Source organism: Eubalaena glacialis, chromosome 2 (genome assembly GCF_028564815.1).
Source record: "Eubalaena glacialis isolate mEubGla1 chromosome 2, mEubGla1.1.hap2.+ XY, whole genome shotgun sequence".
Lineage (NCBI taxonomy): Eukaryota > Metazoa > Chordata > Mammalia > Artiodactyla > Balaenidae > Eubalaena > Eubalaena glacialis.
This window is the reverse complement of record NC_083717.1, coordinates 55,460,664-55,484,739: the sequence shown is the minus strand read 5'-3', so window position 1 is coordinate 55,484,739 and position 24,076 is coordinate 55,460,664. Positions and strand designations below refer to the sequence as shown.

Here is a 24,076-nt window from a genome sequence, read left to right as displayed (position 1 = left end):
CTGCAAGGGTTTGCCCCACCACGTTGGGCATCGGAATGGTTCCCATGCCATTAGCTTTGTGTGTGGGCCAAGGGTAGGTTGTCAGTCTTGGCAGCAGGCCAGGAAGTATGCCTGCAGGTGAATCTCCCTTGTTCAGTCCAGGGGTTCCTCAGGTCCCCTTTGTCACCGGTCCCTAAGAGCTGCTTTTGATGGAGGTCGTCACATTTGGCCAAGGGCCGTTCCCTTGTGGAAGATCTCAGGGACCACATTTCCCCTTGAGGGTGAGTCCATTGTGTGGGAGCGTATGTGCCAGGAGTGGTTTTGTTCCCCAGAGGGCAGTGGCTCTTACGCTGAGTAATCCCAGTTCCCCTGAGGGTGTCTCAGCGGTTCAGGATGACATCCCTATGCTGTGTCCGGGGGAGGTGGCTCAGGCGGGGAAGTTCAAGGCCCATACCAGGGGGATGATGGATGGCCGTGCTCTTTGTGCTGATGCCCGTGCGCTCTGAAGGCATCTGTGCCACGATGCATTCACGTTTGGCTGTGGACACACAGACATGATGGGCAGCAAATGAAATGTTGAGGGGAGATATAGCACACATCGCTGGGCGGTATCACCCTTTCCCTCTGTGCGCCCGTTCACCTTTGTCAAACATCCCTGTGTTCTGTCACCCTGAGGCAGGTGGTGGAGTGCCAGGGAACAAACGCCTGCAGCAGCTTGGAGCCCTCTGTATACTCCGTGATACCTGGCCAAGTGAGGACAGTGCGGCAAGGTGAGGCAAGGCGAGGCGAAGGAGTCTCAGAGTGGTTTTGGCGTGAAGTCCTTGAGGATCCTTGTAGGAACCTCGTGTGGTGGTGAGCAGACCTTCTTTGCAGAAACCTAGATGTTTGGCCACGGGGACTTGTGCACTGAGACTATACCCTCACCTTCTTGGCTCTTCCAGGGGCACCGCAGATCCGATGCCATGACCCTTAGCTCCATTTGCAGCCCCGTGGGTTGGCTCTGGCCGCTCCTGACTGCTGAAATGATTGCGATCGTTGGCTGCCCCGCGGTGGAGCCTGCGACTTTGAACGTGCAGCCTTTGAGCAGGTGCGTGGATTGATGATGACTCCCATAAATGCACTGCTTGGAAATCTGAACAAAATGAATGGGTCTCAGGTTTCTCCGAGGTCATGTCACTGACGGGCCCAGGGTGCGTAAATACAAGGCGCCAGGGCAAGGTACCCAGTTGCCGCAAGGGTTTGCCCTGCCAGTTTGGGCATCGGAATATCTCCAATGCCAATAGCTTTCTGTGTGATCCAAGGGCATCACCTCGGACTCGATAAGGTTCCTGGTGGAAACCTTGTGGCGGTACACGGAACTTCTTTGCAGAAACCTAGATGTTTGGCCACGGGGACTTGTGCACCGAGACTACACCCTCACATTCTGGGCTCTTACTGGGGCACCCGAGCTCCGATGCCCTGAGACTTGGGTGCACTTCCTGCCACGTGGCTCGAGTCTGGCCGCTCCCTACTGCTGAGAGGATTGAGCTCGCTGGCAGTCCGCCATGGAGGCTGCGACTTTGCACGTCCAGCCTTTGAGCAGGTGCGTGGATCGGTGATGACTCCCATAAATGCATTCCTTGGAAATCTAAACAAAATGAATGAGCAATGCCTAGCGTCTTCTCATCCTAACTGAGGTCCAGCACGTGGCTCCCAAAGGAAAGGTAGGGAGAGGTCCATGTAGCATGTGCTACTGTGGGCATGCGCAGCAACATTGTTCAAGTTGAGGGTGGCGGACTTCTCGTGCGGAAAGAGCCAAGTGGAAAGGAGCCTGTGATGTCCATCCACGTGGGAAATCTAAGGACAACTTGACGTCTCTGGGCACCTGAGTCTAGCCAGGACTGCCATCCCCTGCCGCGGTCAGCGTGCGGGTGCGAAAGGAAGCGTGAGCCACTGGTGCTCCTCTGGCCTGCCATTGAGATCTACGGGCCACCCTCGAGCCCAGGTCGTTGCCTTGTTCCTGCAAGGAAACAGAAGTCTCTGCACTCAGGGTCAGAGAAGGAGTCCTGGCCAGGCCAGGCTTCTTTGTCATGTTCAGCTTGGAGATGGGATGCAGTTTAGGTTTGCCCTGATGGTCGGGGGAAATCAAATGGGCCACTGTCCCTGGGATTTGGGCGACGCTGATGGCTCCTCCTTGGGTTGTGTCCTGCTTGTGTGTTGTGTGTGGAGAGGTTGGAAAATGCCTTAGGCAAATCCAGGGGATATCAAGCTACTTAGGTGAGGGGTGGCTCTGGCACCTTACCGTGAGACGTTTGGATCCTGGTGGAGAGAGGAAGGCAAGGCGAGCGGGAAATACACGTGAGAGTGTTGGCTAAGCCCACAGGTTCACTGTTGGGTGGATAGATGGTCGGTGGACCTAGGGTTCCCGGAACTCTTTTGGGATATCGACAGGAGCATCTGGAGGCCTATGTAGGGAAGGAATACAGGTGCACATTCGTGGACCATCCCACCATTTTCCTCTCTTTTGACAATGTGCTTCACGGTGGGTCCTTGTTCCAGCGAATGGTTGCCTTCACGGCACAGTATGGGGTCTTCTCACTGGGACCGATTTGGAGGTGTTGGGATCTTTTGTCCCTGTGTGGCCTCATTGGCCCTATGTTGAAGATGTGAAGGTGTTCCTTAGGATATGCCAGTGTCATTGCTATACCCATTCCGCATAGCATTCCCTGAGGTTTGGAGCTCTTCCTGGAGGTCATTGGGCCCAACCATGCAGAAAGAAGGGAGTCGGCTGCCAAGCAAAGGCTACAGGTTTAAGGGCTGGAGTGAATGTGTGCTGCAGGGGTCATTTTGTCCTGCCACCCTCTGGTGCTGCGAGCCTGTGATCTCCAGCGTGCATGGCTTCAAGCCAGAGAAGTCATGCCGGTTCAAGGGTCCAGGATGTTGGATGCGTTCTCTCATTGCACGGCTGTGGGTGACACGTTGGTTCTGGAGGACCTGGGTCTCACGGTTTCTCCAAGGTCTTGTCATTGAAGAGAAGAGTGCGGCTGTGCAAGGTGCTACGATAAGTTACCCATTGGCTGCAAGGGTTTGCCCCACCACTTTGGGCATTGGAATGGCTCCCATGCCATTAGCTTTGGTTGTGGTCCTAGGGAAGTTCCTCTGACTTGGCAGGAGACCAGGAAGTATGCTTGCTGTTGAGTCTCCCTTGATCAGTCCAGGGGTTACTCAGGTGCCCTTTGTCACGGGTCCCTACGAGCCGCTTTTGATGGAGGGCGTCATATTCGGCCAAGGGCCCTTCCCTTGTGGAAGATCTCTCCCCTTGAGGGCATGTCCACTGTGTGGAAGCATGAGTGCCAAGGGGGTGTTTGTTCCCCTAGAGGGCACTGGCTCTTAGGCTGAGGGGGCCCAGTTTTCCTAAGGGTGTCTCAGAGGATCAGGAAGACATCCTTTTGCTGTGATGGAGGGCAGAGTGCTCAGGGGAGGGATTGCAAGGCCCAAGACCAGGGGGTTGTTGGTCGGCGGCGCTCTTTGTCCTGATGGCCGCACGCTCTGAAGGCGTCTGTGTCACCATCCTTTCACGTTTGGCTGCTGACACATAGCAAGATGGACAGCAAATGAAATGTTGAGGAGAGATAGAGCACACATCGCTGGGTGGTATCGCCCTTTCCCTCGGTGCGCCCGTGCACCCTCCTCAAGCATGCGTGTGTTCTCTCACCCCGAGCCAGGTGGAATGCCAGGGAAGGAAAGCAAGCAGCAGCCTGGGGCCATCCGTATAAGCCCTGATACCCGTTGAAGTGAGGACGGTGTGGCAAGGCGAGGCCAGGTGAAGGAGCCTCGGAGGGGTGTTGTCGTGCATTCCATGAGGATCCTGCTTCAACCCTTGTTGCGGTAAGCGGCACTTCTTTGCTAAACCTAAAGGTTTGGCAACGGGTACTTGTGCACCGTGGCTACACCCTCACCTTCTGGTCTTTTCTTGGGGAACACGAGCTTCGATGCCCTGGGAACTGGCTGCATTTCCTGCCCTGTGGCTTGGCTCTGGCCGCTTCTGTACGCTGATATGATTCAGCTCGCTGTCCGTCCCCTGGTGGAATCTGCAACTTGCCATGTCCAACGTTTGAGCATGTGCTTGGATCGATGATGACTCCCACAAATGCATTCCTTGGAAATCTGAACAAAATGAGTGAGACATCCCTACCGTCTCCTCGTTGGAACTGAGGTCCAGCACGTGGCTCCCAAAAGGAAAGCAGGCAGAGGTTCACGTTGCATTTGCTGCCGTGGGTGTCCACAGCCACGTTGTTCAAGTTGAGGGTTGTGGTCATCTCATGGGGAGAAGAACCATTGGGAAAGCAGCCTAGGATGCCAATCCAGGTGGGAAGGCTTGGGACACTGTGCCGTCTCTTGGTTCCTTCGTCTAGCCAGAATTGCTGTCCCCTGCCACGGTTCAGCAAGCAGGGAGGAGAGGAAGCATGAGCCATTGATGGTCCTGTCACCTGCACTTGAGTTCTGCAGGCCGCCCCCACCTGCTGGTCATTGCCTTGTGGCCTCAAAGAAACAGAAGTCTGTATGCTCAGGGTCAGAACAGGATTCCAGGCCTAGGGCAGGCTTCTTTGTCATGTTCTGCTTGGGAGACCAGATGCAGTTTAGGTTTCTCCTGATGAGGGGAGAAATCAAATGGGCCACTGTTCCCGGACGTTTGGCCAATCTGATGGCTCATCCTCGAGTTGTGTCCTGCTTGTGTGTGCTGTGTGAAGGGGCTGGAAAATGCCTTAGTCAAGCTTGGTCACGGCAAGCTTCTTTGGTGAGGGGTGGCTCTGGCATCTTGCCGTGACGCGTTGGGATGCCGGTGGAGAGAGAGTAAGGCAAGAGGAGCGAAAGAGACCTGTGAGATGGCTGGCTAAGCCCACAGGTTTACTAGTGGATGGATAGATCGACGGTGGCCATGGGGTTCCCGGAACACGTTTGGGATTACCTCAGGAACGTTTGGAGGCAAGTGAAGGGAGGGAATACGGGAGCAGATTTGTGGACTGTCCCGCCGTTTTCCTCTCCTTGGTCCATTTGCTTCCTGGCGGATCCTTGTGCCAGCGAATGGTTGCCCTCGTGGCACAGCATGGTGTCTTCTCATGGGGGCCGATTTGTAGGCCGTGGGGTGTTATGCCCTGTGTGGCCACGTTCCCCCTGTGTTGAAGACGTGAAGGTGTTCCTGAGGACAGCCAAGCATCTTTTCTACACCCGGCCCACATAGCGTTCCCTGAGGATTGGAGCTCTTCCCGGAGGTCATTGGGCACAACCATGTGGAAACAAGGGAATCGGCTGCCAAGGAAAAGCTACAGGTTTCAGGGCAGGAGAGGAGGTGTGGTGTGGGTTTCATTTTTCCCGCCACCGGCTGGTGCGTCGAGACTGTGGTAACCGGCGAGCCTGGCCACAGGCCAGACAAGTCATACCGGTTCAAGTGTCTACGCTGTTGGCTGGGTTCTCTCATTGCACAGCTGTGGGTAACAAGTTGCTTGTAGAGGACCTGGGCCTCACGGTTTCTCCAAGGTCACGTCACTGACGGGCCCAGAGTGCGAAAGTGCCAGGCACCACTGCAAGTTACAAAATTGCTGCAAGGGTTTGCCCCACCACGTTGGGCATCGGAATGGTTCCCATGCCATTAGCTTTGTGTGTGGGCCAAGGGTAGGTTGTCAGTCTTGGCAGCAGGCCAGGAAGTATGCCTGCAGGTGAATCTCCCTTGTTCAGTCCAGGGGTTCCTCAGGTCCCCTTTGTCACCGGTCCCTAAGAGCTGCTTTTGATGGAGGTCGTCACATTTGGCCAAGGGCCGTTCCCTTGTGGAAGATCTCAGGGACCACATTTCCCCTTGAGGGTGAGTCCATTGTGTGGGAGCGTATGTGCCAGGAGTGGTTTTGTTCCCCAGAGGGCAGTGGCTCTTACGCTGAGTAATCCCAGTTCCCCTGAGGGTGTCTCAGCGGTTCAGGATGACATCCCTATGCTGTGTCCGGGGGAGGTGGCTCAGGCGGGGAAGTTCAAGGCCCATACCAGGGGGATGATGGATGGCCGTGCTCTTTGTGCTGATGCCCGTGCGCTCTGAAGGCATCTGTGCCACGATGCATTCACGTTTGGCTGTGGACACACAGACATGATGGGCAGCAAATGAAATGTTGAGGGGAGATATAGCACACATCGCTGGGCGGTATCACCCTTTCCCTCTGTGCGCCCGTTCACCTTTGTCAAACATCCCTGTGTTCTGTCACCCTGAGGCAGGTGGTGGAGTGCCAGGGAACAAACGCCTGCAGCAGCTTGGAGCCCTCTGTATACTCCGTGATACCTGGCCAAGTGAGGACAGTGCGGCAAGGTGAGGCAAGGCGAGGCGAAGGAGTCTCAGAGTGGTTTTGGCGTGAAGTCCTTGAGGATCCTTGTAGGAACCTCGTGTGGTGGTGAGCAGACCTTCTTTGCAGAAACCTAGATGTTTGGCCACGGGGACTTGTGCACTGAGACTATACCCTCACCTTCTTGGCTCTTCCAGGGGCACCGCAGATCCGATGCCATGACCCTTAGCTCCATTTGCAGCCCCGTGGGTTGGCTCTGGCCGCTCCTGACTGCTGAAATGATTGCGATCGTTGGCTGCCCCGCGGTGGAGCCTGCGACTTTGAACGTGCAGCCTTTGAGCAGGTGCGTGGATTGATGATGACTCCCATAAATGCACTGCTTGGAAATCTGAACAAAATGAATGGGTCTCAGGTTTCTCCGAGGTCATGTCACTGACGGGCCCAGGGTGCGTAAATACAAGGCGCCAGGGCAAGGTACCCAGTTGCCGCAAGGGTTTGCCCTGCCAGTTTGGGCATCGGAATATCTCCAATGCCAATAGCTTTCTGTGTGATCCAAGGGCATCACCTCGGACTCGATAAGGTTCCTGGTGGAAACCTTGTGGCGGTACACGGAACTTCTTTGCAGAAACCTAGATGTTTGTCCACGGGGACTTGTGCACCGAGACTACACCCTCACATTCTGGGCTCTTACTGGGGCACCCGAGCTCCGATGCCCTGAGACTTGGGTGCACTTCCTGCCACGTGGCTCGAGTCTGGCCGCTCCCTACTGCTGAGAGGATTGAGCTCGCTGGCAGTCCGCCATGGAGGCTGCGACTTTGCACGTCCAGCCTTTGAGCAGGTGCGTGGATCGGTGATGACTCCCATAAATGCATTCCTTGGAAATCTAAACAAAATGAATGAGCAATGCCTAGCGTCTTCTCATCCTAACTGAGGTCCAGCACGTGGCTCCCAAAGGAAAGGTAGGGAGAGGTCCATGTCGCATGTGCTACTGTGGGCATGCGCAGCAACATTGTTCAAGTTGAGGGTGGCGGACTTCTCGTGCGGAAAGAGCCAAGTGGAAAGGAGCCTGTGATGTCCATCCACGTGGGAAATCTAAGGACAACTTGACGTCTCTGGGCACCTGAGTCTAGCCAGGACTGCCATCCCCTGCCGCGGTCAGCGTGCGGGTGCGAAAGGAAGCGTGAGCCACTGGTGCTCCTCTGGCCTGCCATTGAGATCTACGGGCCACCCTCGAGCCCAGGTCGTTGCCTTGTTCCTGCAAGGAAACAGAAGTCTCTGCACTCAGGGTCAGAGAAGGAGTCCTGGCCAGGCCAGGCTTCTTTGTCATGTTCAGCTTGGAGATGGGATGCAGTTTAGGTTTGCCCTGATGGTCGGGGGAAATCAAATGGGCCACTGTCCCTGGGATTTGGGCGACGCTGATGGCTCCTCCTTGGGTTGTGTCCTGCTTGTGTGTTGTGTGTGGAGAGGTTGGAAAATGCCTTAGGCAAATCCAGGGGATATCAAGCTACTTAGGTGAGGGGTGGCTCTGGCACCTTACCGTGAGACGTTTGGATCCTGGTGGAGAGAGGAAGGCAAGGCGAGCGGGAAATACACGTGAGAGTGTTGGCTAAGCCCACAGGTTCACTGTTGGGTGGATAGATGGTCGGTGGACCTAGGGTTCCCGGAACTCTTTTGGGATATCGACAGGAGCATCTGGAGGCCTATGTAGGGAAGGAATACAGGTGCACATTCGTGGACCATCCCACCATTTTCCTCTCTTTTGACAATGTGCTTCACGGTGGGTCCTTGTTCCAGCGAATGGTTGCCTTCACGGCACAGTATGGGGTCTTCTCACTGGGACCGATTTGGAGGTGTTGGGATCTTTTGTCCCTGTGTGGCCTCATTGGCCCTATGTTGAAGATGTGAAGGTGTTCCTTAGGATATGCCAGTGTCATTGCTATACCCATTCCGCATAGCATTCCCTGAGGTTTGGAGCTCTTCCCGGAGGTCATTGGGCCCAACCATGCAGAAAGAAGGGAGTCGGCTGCCAAGCAAAGGCTACAGGTTTAAGGGCTGGAGTGAATGTGTGCTGCAGGGGTCATTTTGTCCTGCCACCCTCTGGTGCTGCGAGCCTGTGATCTCCAGCGTGCATGGCTTCAAGCCAGAGAAGTCATGCCGGTTCAAGGGTCCAGGATGTTGGATGCGTTCTCTCATTGCACGGCTGTGGGTGACACGTTGGTTCTGGAGGACCTGGGTCTCACGGTTTCTCCAAGGTCTTGTCATTGAAGAGAAGAGTGCGGCTGTGCAAGGTGCTACGATAAGTTACCCATTGGCTGCAAGGGTTTGCCCCACCACTTTGGGCATTGGAATGGCTCCCATGCCATTAGCTTTGGTTGTGGTCCTAGGGAAGTTCCTCTGACTTGGCAGGAGACCAGGAAGTATGCTTGCTGTTGAGTCTCCCTTGATCAGTCCAGGGGTTACTCAGGTGCCCTTTGTCACGGGTCCCTACGAGCCGCTTTTGATGGAGGGCGTCATATTCGGCCAAGGGCCCTTCCCTTGTGGAAGATCTCTCCCCTTGAGGGCATGTCCACTGTGTGGAAGCATGAGTGCCAAGGGGGTGTTTGTTCCCCTAGAGGGCACTGGCTCTTAGGCTGAGGGGGCCCAGTTTTCCTAAGGGTGTCTCAGAGGATCAGGAAGACATCCTTTTGCTGTGATGGAGGGCAGAGTGCTCAGGGGAGGGATTGCAAGGCCCGAGACCAGGGGGTTGTTGGTCGGCGGCGCTCTTTGTCCTGATGGCCGCACGCTCTGAAGGCGTCTGTGTCACCATCCTTTCACGTTTGGCTGCCGACACATAGCAAGATGGACAGCAAATGAAATGTTGAGGAGAGATAGAGCACACATCGCTGGGTGGTATCGCCCTTTCCCTCGGTGCGCCCGTGCACCCTCCTCAAGCATGCGTGTGTTCTCTCACCCCGAGCCAGGTGGAATGCCAGGGAAGGAAAGCAAGCAGCAGCCTGGGGCCATCCGTATAAGCCCTGATACCCGTTGAAGTGAGGACGGTGTGGCAAGGCGAGGCCAGGCGAAGGAGCCTCGGAGGGGTGTTGTCGTGCATTCCATGAGGATCCTGCTTCAACCCTTGTTGCGGTAAGCGGCACTTCTTTGCTAAACCTAAAGGTTTGGCAACGGGTACTTGTGCACCGTGGCTACACCCTCACCTTCTGGTCTTTTCTTGGGGAACACGAGCTTCGATGCCCTGGGAACTGGCTGCATTTCCTGCCCTGTGGCTTGGCTCTGGCCGCTTCTGTACGCTGATATGATTCAGCTCACTGTCCGTCCCCTGGTGGAATCTGCAACTTGCCATGTCCAACGTTTGAGCATGTGCTTGGATCGATGATGACTCCCACAAATGCATTCCTTGGAAATCTGAACAAAATGAGTGAGACATCCCTACCGTCTCCTCGTTGGAACTGAGGTCCAGCACGTGGCTCCCAAAAGGAAAGCAGGCAGAGGTTCACGTTGCATTTGCTGCCGTGGGTGTCCACAGCCACGTTGTTCAAGTTGAGGGTTGTGGTCATCTCATGGGGAGAAGAACCATTGGGAAAGCAGCCTGGGATGCCAATCCAGGTGGGAAGGCTTGGGACACTGTGCCGTCTCTGGGTTCCTTCGTCTAGCCAGGATTGCTGTCCCCTGCCACGGTTCAGCAAGCAGGGAGGAGAGGAAGCATGAGCCATTGATGGTCCTGTCGCCTGCACTTGAGTTCTGCAGGCCGCCCCCACCTGCTGGTCATTGCCTTGTGGCCTCAAAGAAACAGAAGTCTGTATGCTCAGGGTCAGAACAGGAATCCAGGCCTAGGGCAGGCTTCTTTGTCATGTTCTGCTTGGGAGACCAGATGCAGTTTAGGTTTCTCCTGATGAGGGGAGAAATCAAATGGGCCACTGTTCCCGGACGTTTGGCCAATCTGATGGCTCATCCTCGAGTTGTGTCCTGCTTGTGTGTGCTGTGTGAAGGGGCTGGAAAATGCCTTAGTCAAGCTTGGTCACGGCAAGCTTCTTTGGTGAGGGGTGGCTCTGGCATCTTGCCGTGATGCGTTGGGATGCCGGTGGAGAGAGAGTAAGGCAAGAGGAGCGAAAGAGACCTGTGAGATGGCTGGCTAAGCCCACAGGTTTACTAGTGGATGGATAGATCGACGGTGGCCATGGGGTTCCCGGAACACGTTTGGGATTACCTCAGGAACGTTTGGAGGCAAGTGAAGGGAGGGAATACGGGAGCACATTTGTGGACTGTCCCGCCGTTTTCCTCTCCTTGGTCCATTTGCTTCCTGGCGGATCCTTGTGCCAGCGAATGGTTGCCCTCGTGGCACAGCATGGTGTCTTCTCATGGGGGCCGATTTGTAGGCCGTGGGGTGTTATGCCCTGTCTGGCCACGTTCCCCCTGTGTTGAAGACGTGAAGGTGTTCCTGAGGACAGCCAAGCATCTTTTCTACACCCGGCCCACATAGCGTTCCCTGAGGATTGGAGCTCTTCCCGGAGGTCATTGGGCACAACCATGTGGAAACAAGGGAATCGGCTGCCAAGGAAAAGCTACAGGTTTCAGGGCAGGAGAGGAGGTGTGGTGTGGGTTTCATATTTCCCGCCACCGGCTGGTGCGTCGAGACTGTGGTAACCGGCGAGCCTGGCCACAGGCCAGACAAGTCATACCGGTTCAAGTGTCTACGCTGTTGGCTGGGTTCTCTCATTGCACAGCTGTGGGTAACAAGTTGCTTGTAGAGGACCTGGGCCTCACGGTTTCTCCAAGGTCACGTCACTGACGGGCCCAGAGTGCGAAAGTGCCAGGCACCACTGCAAGTTACAAAATTGCTGCAAGGGTTTGCCCCACCACGGTGGGCATCGGAATGGTTCCCATGCCATTAGCTTTGTGTGTGGGCCAAGGGTAGGTTGTCAGTCTTGGCAGCAGGCCAGGAAGTATGCCTGCAGGTGAATCTCCCTTGTTCAGTCCAGGGGTTCCTCAGGTCCCCTTTGTCACCGGTCCCTAAGAGCTGCTTTTGATGGAGGTCGTCACATTTGGCCAAGGGCCGTTCCCTTGTGGAAGATCTCAGGGACCACATTTCCCCTTGAGGGTGAGTCTATTGTGTGGGAGCCTATGTGCCAGGAGTGGTTTTGTTCCCCAGAGGGCAGTGGCTCTTACGCTGAGTAATCCCAGTTCCCCTGAGGGTGTCTCAGCGGTTCAGGATGACGTCCCTATGCTGTGTCGGGGGGAGGTGGCTCAGGCGGGGAAGTTCAAGGCCCATACCAGGGGGTTGATGGATGGCCGTGCTCTTTGTGCAGATGCCCGTGTGCTCTGAAGGCATCTGTGCCACGATGCATTCACGTTTGGCTGTGGACACACAGACATGATGGGCAGCAAATGAAATGTTGATGGGAGATATAGCGCACATCGCTGCGCGGTATCACTCTTTCCCTCTGTGCGCCCGTTCACCTTTGTCAAACATCCCTGTGTTCTGTCACCCTGAGGCAGGTGGTGGAGTGCCAGGGAACAAACGCCTGCAGCAGCTTGGAGCCCTCTGTATACTCCGTGATACCTGGCCAAGTGAGGACAGTGCGGCAAGGTGAGGCAAGGCGAGGCGAAGGAGTCTCAGAGTGGTTTTGGCGTGAAGTCCTTGAGGATCCTTGTAGGAACCTCGTGGTGGTGAGCAGACCTTCTTTGCAGAAACCTAGATGTTTGGCCATGGGGACTTGTGCACTGAGACTATACCCTCACCTTCTTGGCTCTTCCAGGGGCACCGCAGATCCAATGCCATGACCCTTAGCTCCATTTGCAGCCCCGTGGGTTGGCTCTGGCCGCTCCTGACTGCTGAAATGATTGCGATCGTTGGCTGCCCCGCGGTGGAGCCTGCGACTTTGAACGTGCAGCCTTTGAGCAGGTGCGTGGATTGATGATGACTCCCATAAATGTACTGCTTGGAAATCTGAACAAAATGAATGGGTCTCAGGTTTCTCCGAGGTCATGTCACTGACGGGCCCAGGGTGCGAAAATACAAGGCGCCAGGGCAAGGTACCCAGTTGCCGCAAGGGTTTGCCCTGCCAGTTTGGGCATCGGAATATCTCCAATGCCAATAGCTTTCTGTGTGATCCAAGGGCATCGCCTGTGACTCGATAAGGTTCCTGGTGGAAACCTTGTGGCGGTACACGGAACTTCTTTGCAGAAACCTAGATGTTTGTCCACGGGGACTTGTGCACCGAGACTACACCCTCACATTCTGGGCTCTTACTGGGGCACCCGAGCTCCGATGCCCTGAGACTTGGGTGCACTTCCTGCCACGTGGCTCGAGTCTGGCCGCTCCCTACTGCTGAGAGGATTGAGCTCGCTGGCAGTCCGCCATGGAGGCTGCGACTTTGCACGTCCAGCCTTTGAGCAGGTGCGTGGATCGGTGATGACTCCCATAAATGCATTCCTTGGAAATCTAAACAAAATGAATGAGCAATGCCTAGCGGCTTCTCATCCTAACTGAGGTCCAGCACGTGGCTCCCAAAGGAAAGGTAGGGAGAGGTCCATGTCGCATGTGCTACTGTGGGCATGCGCAGCAACATTGTTCAAGTTGAGGGTGGCGGACTTCTCGTGTGGAAAGAGCCAAGTGGAAAGGAGCCTGTGATGTCCATCCACGTGGGAAATCTAAGGACAACTTGACGTCTCTGGGCACCTGAGTCTAGCCAGGACTGCCATCCCCTGCCGCGGTCAGCGTGCGGGTGCGAAAGGAAGCGTGAGCCACTGGTGCTCCTCTGGCCTGCCATTGAGATCTACGGGCCACCCTCGAGCCCAGGTCGTTGCCTTGTTCCTGCAAGGAAACAGAAGTCTCTGCACTCAGGGTCAGAGAAGGAGTCCTGGCCAGGCCAGGCTTCTTTGTCATGTTCAGCTTGGAGATGGGATGCAGTTTAGGTTTGCCCTGATGGTCGGGGGAAATCAAATGGGCCACTGTCCCTGGGATTTGGGCGACGCTGATGGCTCCTCCTTGGGTTGTGTCCTGCTTGTGTGTTGTGTGTGGAGAGGTTGGAAAATGCCTTAGGCAAATCCAGGGGATATCAAGCTACTTAGTTGAGGGGTGGCTCTGGCACCTTACCGTGAGACGTTTGGATCCTGGTGGAGAGAGGAAGGCAAGGCGAGCGGGAAATACACGTGAGAGTGTTGGCTAAGCCCACAGGTTCACTGTTGGGTGGATAGATGGTCGGTGGACCTAGGGTTCCCGGAACTCTTTTGGGATATCGACAGGAGCATCTGGAGGCCTATGTAGGGAAGGAATACAGGTGCACATTCGTGGACCATCCCACCATTTTCCTCTCTTTTGACAATGTGCTTCACGGTGGGTCCTTGTTCCAGCGAATGGTTGCCTTCACGGCACAGTATGGGGTCTTCTCACTGGGACCGATTTGGAGGTGTTGGGATCTTTTGTCCCTGTGTGGCCTCATTGGCCCTATGTTGAAGATGTGAAGGTGTTCCTTAGGATATGCCAGTGTCATTGCTATACCCATTCCGCATAGCATTCCCTGAGGTTTGGAGCTCTTCCCGGAGGTCATTGGGCCCAACCATGCAGAAAGAAGGGAGTCGGCTGCCAAGCAAAGGCTACAGGTTTAAGGGCTGGAGTGAATGTGTGCTGCAGGGGTCATTTTGTCCTGCCACCCTCTGGTGCTGCGAGCCTGTGATCTCCAGCGTGCATGGCTTCAAGCCAGAGAAGTCATGCCGGTTCAAGGGTCCAGGATGTTGGATGCGTTCTCTCATTGCACGGCTGTGGGTGACACGTTGGTTCTGGAGGACCTGGGTCTCACGGTTTCTCCAAGGTCTTGTCATTGAAGAGAAGAGTGCGGCTGTGCAAGGTGCTACGATAAGTTACCCATTGGCTGCAAGGGTTTGCCCCACCACTTTGGGCATTGGAATGGCTCCCATGCCATTAGCTTTGGTTGTGGTCCTAGGGAAGTTCCTCTGACTTGGCAGGAGACCAGGAAGTATGCTTGCTGTTGAGTCTCCCTTGATCAGTCCAGGGGTTACTCAGGTGCCCTTTGTCACGGGTCCCTACGAGCCGCTTTTGATGGAGGGCGTCATATTCGGCCAAGGGCCCTTCCCTTGTGGAAGATCTCTCCCCTTGAGGGCATGTCCACTGTGTGGAAGCATGAGTGCCAAGGGGGTGTTTGTTCCCCTAGAGGGCACTGGCTCTTAGGCTGAGGGGGCCCAGTTTTCCTAAGGGTGTCTCAGAGGATCAGGAAGACATCCTTTTGCTGTGATGGAGGGCAGAGTGCTCAGGGGAGGGATTGCAAGGCCTGAGACCAGGGGGTTGTTGGTCGGCGGCGCTCTTTGTCCTGATGGCCGCACGCTCTGAAGGCGTCTGTGTCACCATCCTTTCACGTTTGGCTGCCGACACATAGCAAGATGGACAGCAAATGAAATGTTGAGGAGAGATAGAGCACACATCGCTGGGTGGTATCGCCCTTTCCCTCGGTGCGCCCGTGCACCCTCCTCAAGCATGCGTGTGTTCTCTCACCCCGAGCCAGGTGGAATGCCAGGGAAGGAAAGCAAGCAGCAGCCTGGGGCCATCCGTATAAGCCCTGATACCCGTTGAAGTGAGGACGGTGTGGCAAGGCGAGGCCAGGCGAAGGAGCCTCGGAGGGGTGTTGTCGTGCATTCCATGAGGATCCTGCTTCAACCCTTGTTGCGGTAAGCGGCACTTCTTTGCTAAACCTAAAGGTTTGGCAACGGGTACTTGTGCACCGTGGCTACACCCTCACCTTCTGGTCTTTTCTTGGGGAACACGAGCTTCGATGCCCTGGGAACTGGCTGCATTTCCTGCCCTGTGGCTTGGCTCTGGCCGCTTCTGTACGCTGATATGATTCAGCTCGCTGTCCGTCCCCTGGTGGAATCTGCAACTTGCCATGTCCAACGTTTGAGCATGTGCTTGGATCGATGATGACTCCCACAAATGCATTCCTTGGAAAGCTGAACAAAATGAGTGAGACATCCCTACCGTCTCCTCGTTGGAACTGAGGTCCAGCACGTGGCTCCCAAAAGGAAAGCAGGCAGAGGTTCACGTTGCATTTGCTGCCGTGGGTGTCCACAGCCACGTTGTTCAAGTTGAGGGTTGTGGTCATCTCATGGGGAGAAGAACCATTGGGAAAGCAGCCTGGGATGCCAATCCAGGTGGGAAGGCTTGGGACACTGTGCCGTCTCTGGGTTCCTTCGTCTAGCCAGGATTGCTGTCCCCTGCCACGGTTCAGCAAGCAGGGAGGAGAGGAAGCATGAGCCATTGATGGTCCTGTCGCCTGCACTTGAGTTCTGCAGGCCGCCCCCACCTGCTGGTCATTGCCTTGTGGCCTCAAAGAAACAGAAGTCTGTATGCTCAGGGTCAGAACAGGATTCCAGGCCTAGGGCAGGCTTCTTTGTCATGTTCTGCTTGGGAGACCAGATGCAGTTTAGGTTTCTCCTGATGAGGGGAGAAATCAAATGGGCCACTGTTCCCGGACGTTTGGCCAATCTGATGGCTCATCCTCGAGTTGTGTCCTGCTTGTGTGTGCTGTGTGAAGGGGCTGGAAAATGCCTTAGTCAAGCTTGGTCACGGCAAGCTTCTTTGGTGAGGGGTGGCTCTGGCATCTTGCCGTGACGCGTTGGGATGCCGGTGGAGAGAGAGTAAGGCAAGAGGAGCGAAAGAGACCTGTGAGATGGCTGGCTAAGCCCACAGGTTTACTAGTGGATGGATAGATCGACGGTGGCCATGGGGTTCCCGGAACACGTTTGGGATTACCTCAGGAACGTTTGGAGGCAAGTGAAGGGAGGGAATACGGGAGCACATTTGTGGACTGTCCCGCCGTTTTCCTCTCCTTGGTCCATTTGCTTCCTGGCGGATCCTTGTGCCAGCGAATGGTTGCCCTCGTGGCACAGCATGGTGTCTTCTCATGGGGGCCGATTTGTAGGCCGTGGGGTGTTATGCCCTGTCTGGCCACGTTCCCCCTGTGTTGAAGACGTGAAGGTGTTCCTGAGGACAGCCAAGCATCTTTTCTACACCCGGCCCACATAGCGTTCCCTGAGGATTGGAGCTCTTCCCGGAGGTCATTGGGCACAACCATGTGGAAACAAGGGAATCGGCTGCCAAGGAAAAGCTACAGGTTTCAGGGCAGGAGAGGAGGTGTGGTGTGGGTTTCATTTTTCCCGCCACCGGCTGGTACGTCGAGACTGTGGTAACCGGCGAGCCTGGCCACAGGCCAGACAAGTCATACCGGTTCAAGTGTCTACGCTGTTGGCTGGGTTCTCTCATTGCACAGCTGTGGGTAACAAGTTGCTTGTAGAGGACCTGGGCCTCATGGTTTCTCCAAGGTCACGTCACTGACGGGCCCAGAGTGCGAAAGTGTCAGGCACCACTGCAAGTTACAAAATTGCTGCAAGGGTTTGCCCCACCACGTTGGGCATCGGAATGGTTCCCATGCCATTAGCTTTGTGTGTGGGCCAAGGGTAGGTTGTCAGTCTTGGCAGCAGGCCAGGAAGTATGCCTGCAGGTGAATCTCCCTTGTTCAGTCCAGGGGTTCCTCAGGTCCCCTTTGTCACCGGTCCCTAAGAGCTGCTTTTGATGGAGGTCGTCACATTTGGCCAAGGGCCGTTCCCTTGTGGAAGATCTCAGGGACCACATTTCCCCTTGAGGGTGAGTCCATTGTGTGGGAGCGTATGTGCCAGGAGTGGTTTTGTTCCCCAGAGGGCAGTGGCTCTTACGCTGAGTAATCCCAGTTCCCCTGAGGGTGTCTCAGCGGTTCAGGATGACGTCCCTATGCTGTGTCGGGGGGAGGTGGCTCAGGCGGGGAAGTTCAAGGCCCATACCAGGGGGATGATGGATGGCCGTGCTCTTTGTGCTGATGCCCGTGCGCTCTGAAGGCATCTGTGCCACGATGCATTCACGTTTGGCTGTGGACACACAGACATGATGGGCAGCAAATGAAATGTTGAGGGGAGATATAGCGCACATCGCTGGGCGGTATCACCCTTTCCCTCTGTGCGCCCGTTCACCTTTGTCAAACATCCCTGTGTTCTGTCACCCTGAGGCAGGTGGTGGAGTGCCAGGGAACAAACGCCTGCAGCAGCTTGGAGCCCTCTGTATACTCCGTGATACCTGGCCAAGTGAGGACAGTGCGGCAAGGTGAGGCAAGGCGAGGCGAAGGAGTCTCAGAGTGGTTTTGGCGTGAAGTCCTTGAGGATCCTTGTAGGAAACTCGTGTGGTGGTGAGCAGACCTTCTTTGCAGAAACCTAGATGTTTGGCCACGGGGACTTGTGCACTGAGACTATACCCTCACCTTCTTGGCTCTTCCAGGGGCACCGCAGATCCGATGCCATGACCCTTAGCTCCATTTGCAGCCCCGTGGGTTGGCTCTGGCCCCTCCTGACTGCTGAAATGATTGCAATCGTTGGCTGCCCCGCGGTGGAGCCTGCGACTTTGAACGTGCAGCCTTTGAGCAGGTGCGTGGATTGATGATGACTCCCATAAATGCACTGCTTGGAAATCTGAACAAAATGAATGGGTCTCAGGTTTCTCCGAGGTCATGTCACTGACGGGCCCAGGGTGCGAAAATACAAGGCGCCAGGGCAAGGTACCCAGTTGCCGCAAGGGTTTGCCCTGCCAGTTTGGGCATCGGAATATCTCCAATGCCAATAGCTTTCTGTGTGATCCAAGGGCATCGCCTGTGACTCGATAAGGTTCCTGGTGGAAACCTTGTGGCGGTACACGGAACTTCTTTGCAGAAACCTAGATGTTTGTCCACGGGGACTTGTGCACCGAGACTACACCCTCACATTCTGGGCTCTTACTGGGGCACCCGAGCTCCGATGCCCTGAGACTTGGGTGCACTTCCTGCCACGTGGCTCGAGTCTGGCCGCTCCCTACTGCTGAGAGGATTGAGCTCGCTGGCAGTCTGCCATGGAGGCTGCGACTTTGCACGTCCAGCCTTTGAGCAGGTGCGTGGATCGGTGATGACTCCCATAAATGCATTCCTTGGAAATCTAAACAAAATGAATGAGCAATGCCTAGCGTCTTCTCATCCTAACTGAGGTCCAGCACGTGGCTCCCAAAGGAAAGGTAGGGAGAGGTCCATGTCGCATGTGCTACTGTGGGCATGCGCAGCAACATTGTTCAAGTTGAGGGTGGCGGACTTCTCGTGCGGAAAGAGCCAAGTGGAAAGGAGCCTGTGATGTCCATCCACGTGGGAAATCTAAGGACAACTTGACGTCTCTGGGCACCTGAGTCTAGCCAGGACTGCCATCCCCTGCCGCGGTCAGCGTGCGGGTGCGAAAGGAAGCGTGAGCCACTGGTGCTCCTCTGGCCTGCCATTGAGATCTACGGGCCACCCTCGAGCCCAGGTCGTTGCCTTGTTCCTGCAAGGAAACAGAAGTCTCTGCACTCAGGGTCAGAGAAGGAGTCCTGGCCAGGCCAGGCTTCTTTGTCATGTTCAGCTTGGAGATGGGATGCAGTTTAGGTTTGCCCTGATGGTCGGGGGAAATCAAATGGGCCACTGTCCCTGGGATTTGGGCGACGCTGATGGCTCCTCCTTGGGTTGTGTCCTGCTTGTGTGTTGTGTGTGGAGAGGTTGGAAAATGCCTTAGGCAAATCCAGGGGATATCAAGCTACTTAGGTGAGGGGTGGCTCTGGCACCTTACCGTGAGACGTTTGGATCCTGGTGGAGAGAGGAAGGCAAGGCGAGCGGGAAATACACGTGAGAGTGTTGGCTAAGCCCACAGGTTCACTGTTGGGTGGATAGATGGTCGGTGGACCTAGGGTTCCCGGAACTCTTTTGGGATATCGACAGGAGCATCTGGAGGCCTATGTAGGGAAGGAATACAGGTGCACATTCGTGGACCATCCCACCATTTTCCTCTCTTTTGACAATGTGCTTCACGGTGGGTCCTTGTTCCAGCGAATGGTTGCCTTCACGGCACAGTATGGGGTCTTCTCACTGGGACCGATTTGGAGGTGTTGGGATCTTTTGTCCCTGTGTGGCCTCATTGGCCCTATGTTGAAGATGTGAAGGTGTTCCTTAGGATATGCCAGTGTCATTGCTATACCCATTCCGCATAGCATTCCCTGAGGTTTGGAGCTCTTCCCGGAGGTCATTGGGCCCAACCATGCAGAAAGAAGGGAGTCGGCTGCCAAGCAAAGGCTACAGGTTTAAGGGCTGGAGTGAATGTGTGCTGCAGGGGTCATTTTGTCCTGCCACCCTCTGGTGCTGCGAGCCTGTGATCTCCAGCGTGCATGGCTTCAAGCCAGAGAAGTCATGCCGGTTCAAGGGTCCAGGATGTTGGATGCGTTCTCTCATTGCACGGCTGTGGGTGACACGTTGGTTCTGGAGGACCTGGGTCTCACGGTTTCTCCAAGGTCTTGTCCTTGAAGAGAAGAGTGCGGTTGTGCAAGGTGCTACGATAAGTTACCCATTGGCTGCAAGGGTTTGCCCCACCACTTTGGGCATTGGAATGGCTCCCATGCCATTAGCTTTGGTTGTGGTCCTAGGGAAGTTCCTCTGACTTGGCAGGAGACCAGGAAGTATGCTTGCTGTTGAGTCTCCCTTGATCAGTCCAGGGGTTACTCAGGTGCCCTTTGTCACGGGTCCCTACGAGCCGCTTTTGATGGAGGGCGTCATATTCGGCCAAGGGCCCTTCCCTTGTGGAAGATCTCTCCCCTTGAGGGCATGTCCACTGTGTGGAAGCATGAGTGCCAAGGGGGTGTTTGTTCCCCTAGAGGGCACTGGCTCTTAGGCTGAGGGGGCCCAGTTTTCCTAAGGGTGTCTCAGAGGATCAGGAAGACATCCTTTTGCTGTGATGGAGGGCAGAGTGCTCAGGGGAGGGATTGCAAGGCCCGAGACCAGGGGGTTGTTGGTCGGCGGCGCTCTTTGTCCTGATGGCCGCACGCTCTGAAGGCGTCTGTGTCACCATCCTTTCACGTTTGGCTGCCGACACATAGCAAGATGGACAGCAAATGAAATGTTGAGGAGAGATAGAGCACACATCGCTGGGTGGTATCGCCCTTTCCCTCGGTGCGCCCGTGCACCCTCCTCAAGCATGCGTGTGTTCTCTCACCCCGAGCCAGGTGGAATGCCAGGGAAGGAAAGCAAGCAGCAGCCTGGGGCCATCCGTATAAGCCCTGATACCCGTTGAAGTGAGGACGGTGTGGCAAGGCGAGGCCAGGCGAAGGAGCCTCGGAGGGGTGTTGTCGTGCATTCCATGAGGATCCTGCTTCAACCCTTGTTGCGGTAAGCGGCACTTCTTTGCTAAACCTAAAGGTTTGGCAACGGGTACTTGTGCACCGTGGCTACACCCTCACCTTCTGGTCTTTTCTTGGGGAACACGAGCTTCGATGCCCTGGGAACTGGCTGCATTTCCTGCCCTGTGGCTTGGCTCTGGCCGCTTCTGTACGCTGATATGATTCAGCTCGCTGTCCGTCCCCAGGTGGAATCTGCAACTTGCCATGTCCAACGTTTGAGCATGTGCTTGGATCGATGATGACTCCCACAAATGCATTCCTTGGAAATCTGAACAAAATGAGTGAGACATCCCTACCGTCTCCTCGTTGGAACTGAGGTCCAGCACGTGGCTCCCAAAAGGAAAGCAGGCAGAGGTTCACGTTGCATTTGCTGCCGTGGGTGTCCACAGCCACGTTGTTCAAGTTGAGGGTTGTGGTCATCTCATGGGGAGAAGAACCATTGGGAAAGCAGCCTGGGATGCCAATCCAGGTGGGAAGGCTTGGGACAGTGTGCCGTCTCTGGGTTCCTTCGTCTAGCCAGGATTGCTGTCCCCTGCCACGGTTCAGCAAGCAGGGAGGAGAGGAAGCATGAGCCATTGATGGTCCTGTCGCCTGCACTTGAGTTCTACAGGCCGCCCCCACCTGCTGGTCATTGCCTTGTGGCCTCAAAGAAACAGAAGTCTGTATGCTCAGGGTCAGAACAGGATTCCAGGCCTAGGGCAGGCTTCTTTGTCATGTTCTGCTTGGGAGACCAGATGCAGTTTAGGTTTCTCCTGATGAGGGGAGAAATCAAATGGGCCACTGTTCCCGGACGTTTGGCCAATCTGATGGCTCATCCTCGAGTTGTGTCCTGCTTGTGTGTGCTGTGTGAAGGGGCTGGAAAATGCCTTAGTCAAGCTTGGTCACAGCAAGCTTCTTTGGTGAGGGGTGGCTCTGACATCTTGCCGTGACGCGTTGGGATGCCGGTGGAGAGAGAGTAAGGCAAGAGGAGCGAAAGAGACCTGTGAGATGGCTGGCTAAGCCCACAGGTTTACTAGTGGATGGATAGATCGACGGTGGCCATGGGGTTCCCGGAACACGTTTGGGATTACCTCAGGAACGTTTGGAGGCAAGTGAAGGGAGGGAATACGGGAGCAGATTTGTGGACTGTCCCACCGTTTTCCTCTCCTTGGTCCATTTGCTTCCTGGCGGATCCTTGTGCCAGCGAATGGTTGCCCTCGTGGCACAGCATGGTGTCTTCTCATGGGGGCCGATTTGTAGGCCGTGGGGTGTTATGCCCTGTCTGGCCACGTTCCCCCTGTGTTGAAGACGTGAAGGTGTTCCTGAGGACAGCCAAGCATCTTTTCTACACCCGGCCCACATAGCGTTCCCTGAGGATTGGAGCTCTTCCCGGAGGTCATTGGGCACAACCATGTGGAAACAAGGGAATCGGCTGCCAAGGAAAAGCTACAGGTTTCAGGGCAGGAGAGGAGGTGTGGTGTGGGTTTCATTTTTCCCGCCACCGGCTGGTGCGTCGAGACTGTGGTAACCGGCGAGCCTGGCCACAGGCCAGACAAGTCATACCGGTTCAAGTGTCTACGCTGTTGGCTGGGTTCTCTCATTGCACAGCTGTGGGTAACAAGTTGCTTGTAGAGGACCTGGGCCTCACGGTTTCTCCAAGGTCACGTCACTGACGGGCCCAGAGTGCGAAAGTGCCAGGCACCACTGCAAGTTACAAAATTGCTGCAAGCATTTGCCCCGCCACGTTGGGCATCGGAATGGTTCCCATGCCATTAGCTTTGTGTGTGGGCCAAGGGTAGGTTGTCAGTCTTGGCAGCAGGCCAGGAAGTATGCCTGCAGGTGAATCTCCCTTGTTCAGTCCAGGGGTTCCTCAGGTCCCCTTTGTCACCGGTCCCTAAGAGCTGCTTTTGATGGAGGTCGTCACATTTGGCCAAGGGCCGTTCCCTTGTGGAAGATCTCAGGGACCACATTTCCCCTTGAGGGTGAGTCCATTGTGTGGGAGCGTATGTGCCAGGAGTGGTTTTGTTCCCCAGAGGGCAGTGGCTCTTACGCTGAGTAATCCCAGTTCCCCTGAGGGTGTCTCAGCGGTTCAGGATGACATCCCTATGCTGTGTCGGGGGGAGGTGGCTCAGGCGGGGAAGTTCAAGGCCCATACCAGGGGGTTGATGGATGGCCGTGCTCTTTGTGCTGATGCCCGTGCGCTCTGAAGGCATCTGTGCCATGATGCATTCACGTTTGGCTGTGGACACACAGACGTGATGGGCAACAAATGAAATGTTGAGGGGAGATACAGCGCACATCGCTGGGCGGTATCACCCTTTCCCTCTGTGCACCCGTTCACCTTTGTCAAACATCCCTGTGTACTGTCACCCTGAGGCAGGTGGTGGAGTGCCAGGGAACAAACGCCTGCAGCAGCTTGGAGCCCTCTGTATACTCCGTGATACCTGGCCAAGTGAGGACAGTGCGGCAAGGTGAGGCAAGGCGAGGCGAAGGAGTCTCAGAGTGGTTTTGGCGAGAAGTCCTTGAGGATCCTTGTAGGAAACTCGTGGTGGTGAGCAGACCTTCTTTGCAGAAACCTAGATGTTTGGCCATGGGGACTTGTGCACTGAGACTATACCCTCACCTTCCTGGCTCTTCCAGGGGCACCGCAGATCCGATGCCATGACCCTTAGCTCCATTTGCAGCCCCGTGGGTTGGCTCTGGCCGCTCCTGACTGCTGAAATGATTGCGATCGTTGGCTGCCCCGCGGTGGAGCCTGCGACTTTGAACGTGCAGCCTTTGAGCAGGTGCGTGGATTGATGATGACTCCCATAAATGCACTGCTTGGAAATCTGAACAAAATGAATGGGTCTCAGGTTTCTCTGAGTTCATGTCACTGACGGGCCCAGGGTGCGAAAATACAAGGCGCCAGGGCAAGTTACCCTAGTTGCCGCAAGGGTTTGCCCTGCCAGTTTGGGCATCGGAATATCTGCAATGCCAATAGTATTCTGTGTGATCCAAGAGTATCGCCTCTGGCTCGACAAGGTTCCTGGTGGAAACCTTGTGGTGGAAAATGGAACTTCTTTGAAGAACCCTAATTGTTTGGCCACGGGGACTTGTGCACCAAGACTACACCCTCACATACTGGGCTCTTCCTGGGGCACCCGAGCTCCGATGCCCTGAGACTTGGGTGCACTTCCTGCCCCGTGGCTCGAGTCTGGCAGCTCCCTATTGCTGAGATGATAGAGCTCCCTAGCAGTCCGCCATGGAGGCTGCGACTTTGCACGTCCAGCTTTTGAGCAGGTGCGTGGATCGGTGATGACTCCCATAAATGCATTCCTTGGAAATCTAAACAAAACGAATGAGCAATACCTACCGTCTTCTCATCCTCACTGAGGTCCAGCACGTGGCTCCCAAAGGAAAGGTAGGGAGAGGTCCATGTCGCATGTGCTACTGTGGGCGTACGCAGCAACATTGTTCAAGTTGAGGGTGGCGGGCTTCTCGTGCGGAAAGAGCCAAGTGGAAAGGAGCCTGTGATGTCCATCCACGTGGGAAATCTAAAGACAACTTGACGTCTCTGGGCACCTGA

The 24,076-nt window shown here is 55.5% G+C and overlaps 14 non-coding genes across 14 annotated transcripts; all 14 read left to right on the top strand.

Moving 5' to 3' along the window:
- Window positions 1–1,072: 1,072 nt before the first annotated feature.
- LOC133085909 (small nucleolar RNA SNORD116) lies at window positions 1,073–1,166 on the top strand. Its single transcript, XR_009699708.1, has one exon. It is a non-coding gene; the product is annotated as a small nucleolar RNA SNORD116 (small nucleolar RNA).
- Window positions 1,167–1,567: 401 nt separating this feature from the next.
- On the top strand, window positions 1,568–1,659 carry LOC133086528 (small nucleolar RNA SNORD116). The gene has a single exon (XR_009700282.1). It is a non-coding gene; the product is annotated as a small nucleolar RNA SNORD116 (small nucleolar RNA).
- Window positions 1,660–4,086: 2,427 nt separating this feature from the next.
- LOC133086160 (small nucleolar RNA SNORD116) lies at window positions 4,087–4,178 on the top strand. Its single transcript, XR_009699927.1, has one exon. It is a non-coding gene; the product is annotated as a small nucleolar RNA SNORD116 (small nucleolar RNA).
- Window positions 4,179–6,630: 2,452 nt separating this feature from the next.
- Window positions 6,631–6,724, top strand: LOC133085908 (small nucleolar RNA SNORD116). The gene has a single exon (XR_009699707.1). It is a non-coding gene; the product is annotated as a small nucleolar RNA SNORD116 (small nucleolar RNA).
- A 401-nt stretch (window positions 6,725–7,125) lies between these two features.
- On the top strand, window positions 7,126–7,217 carry LOC133086527 (small nucleolar RNA SNORD116). Its single transcript, XR_009700281.1, has one exon. It is a non-coding gene; the product is annotated as a small nucleolar RNA SNORD116 (small nucleolar RNA).
- A 2,427-nt stretch (window positions 7,218–9,644) lies between these two features.
- LOC133086159 (small nucleolar RNA SNORD116) lies at window positions 9,645–9,736 on the top strand. Its single transcript, XR_009699926.1, has one exon. It is a non-coding gene; the product is annotated as a small nucleolar RNA SNORD116 (small nucleolar RNA).
- A 2,450-nt stretch (window positions 9,737–12,186) lies between these two features.
- LOC133085948 (small nucleolar RNA SNORD116) lies at window positions 12,187–12,280 on the top strand. Its single transcript, XR_009699746.1, has one exon. It is a non-coding gene; the product is annotated as a small nucleolar RNA SNORD116 (small nucleolar RNA).
- Window positions 12,281–12,681: 401 nt separating this feature from the next.
- On the top strand, window positions 12,682–12,773 carry LOC133086573 (small nucleolar RNA SNORD116). Its single transcript, XR_009700325.1, has one exon. It is a non-coding gene; the product is annotated as a small nucleolar RNA SNORD116 (small nucleolar RNA).
- A 2,427-nt stretch (window positions 12,774–15,200) lies between these two features.
- Window positions 15,201–15,292, top strand: LOC133086156 (small nucleolar RNA SNORD116). The gene has a single exon (XR_009699923.1). It is a non-coding gene; the product is annotated as a small nucleolar RNA SNORD116 (small nucleolar RNA).
- A 2,452-nt stretch (window positions 15,293–17,744) lies between these two features.
- LOC133085907 (small nucleolar RNA SNORD116) lies at window positions 17,745–17,838 on the top strand. The gene has a single exon (XR_009699706.1). It is a non-coding gene; the product is annotated as a small nucleolar RNA SNORD116 (small nucleolar RNA).
- A 401-nt stretch (window positions 17,839–18,239) lies between these two features.
- LOC133086526 (small nucleolar RNA SNORD116) lies at window positions 18,240–18,331 on the top strand. The gene has a single exon (XR_009700280.1). It is a non-coding gene; the product is annotated as a small nucleolar RNA SNORD116 (small nucleolar RNA).
- A 2,427-nt stretch (window positions 18,332–20,758) lies between these two features.
- LOC133086158 (small nucleolar RNA SNORD116) lies at window positions 20,759–20,850 on the top strand. The gene has a single exon (XR_009699925.1). It is a non-coding gene; the product is annotated as a small nucleolar RNA SNORD116 (small nucleolar RNA).
- Window positions 20,851–23,300: 2,450 nt separating this feature from the next.
- On the top strand, window positions 23,301–23,394 carry LOC133085923 (small nucleolar RNA SNORD116). Its single transcript, XR_009699722.1, has one exon. It is a non-coding gene; the product is annotated as a small nucleolar RNA SNORD116 (small nucleolar RNA).
- A 402-nt stretch (window positions 23,395–23,796) lies between these two features.
- On the top strand, window positions 23,797–23,888 carry LOC133086567 (small nucleolar RNA SNORD116). Its single transcript, XR_009700319.1, has one exon. It is a non-coding gene; the product is annotated as a small nucleolar RNA SNORD116 (small nucleolar RNA).
- Window positions 23,889–24,076: the final 188 nt, after the last annotated feature.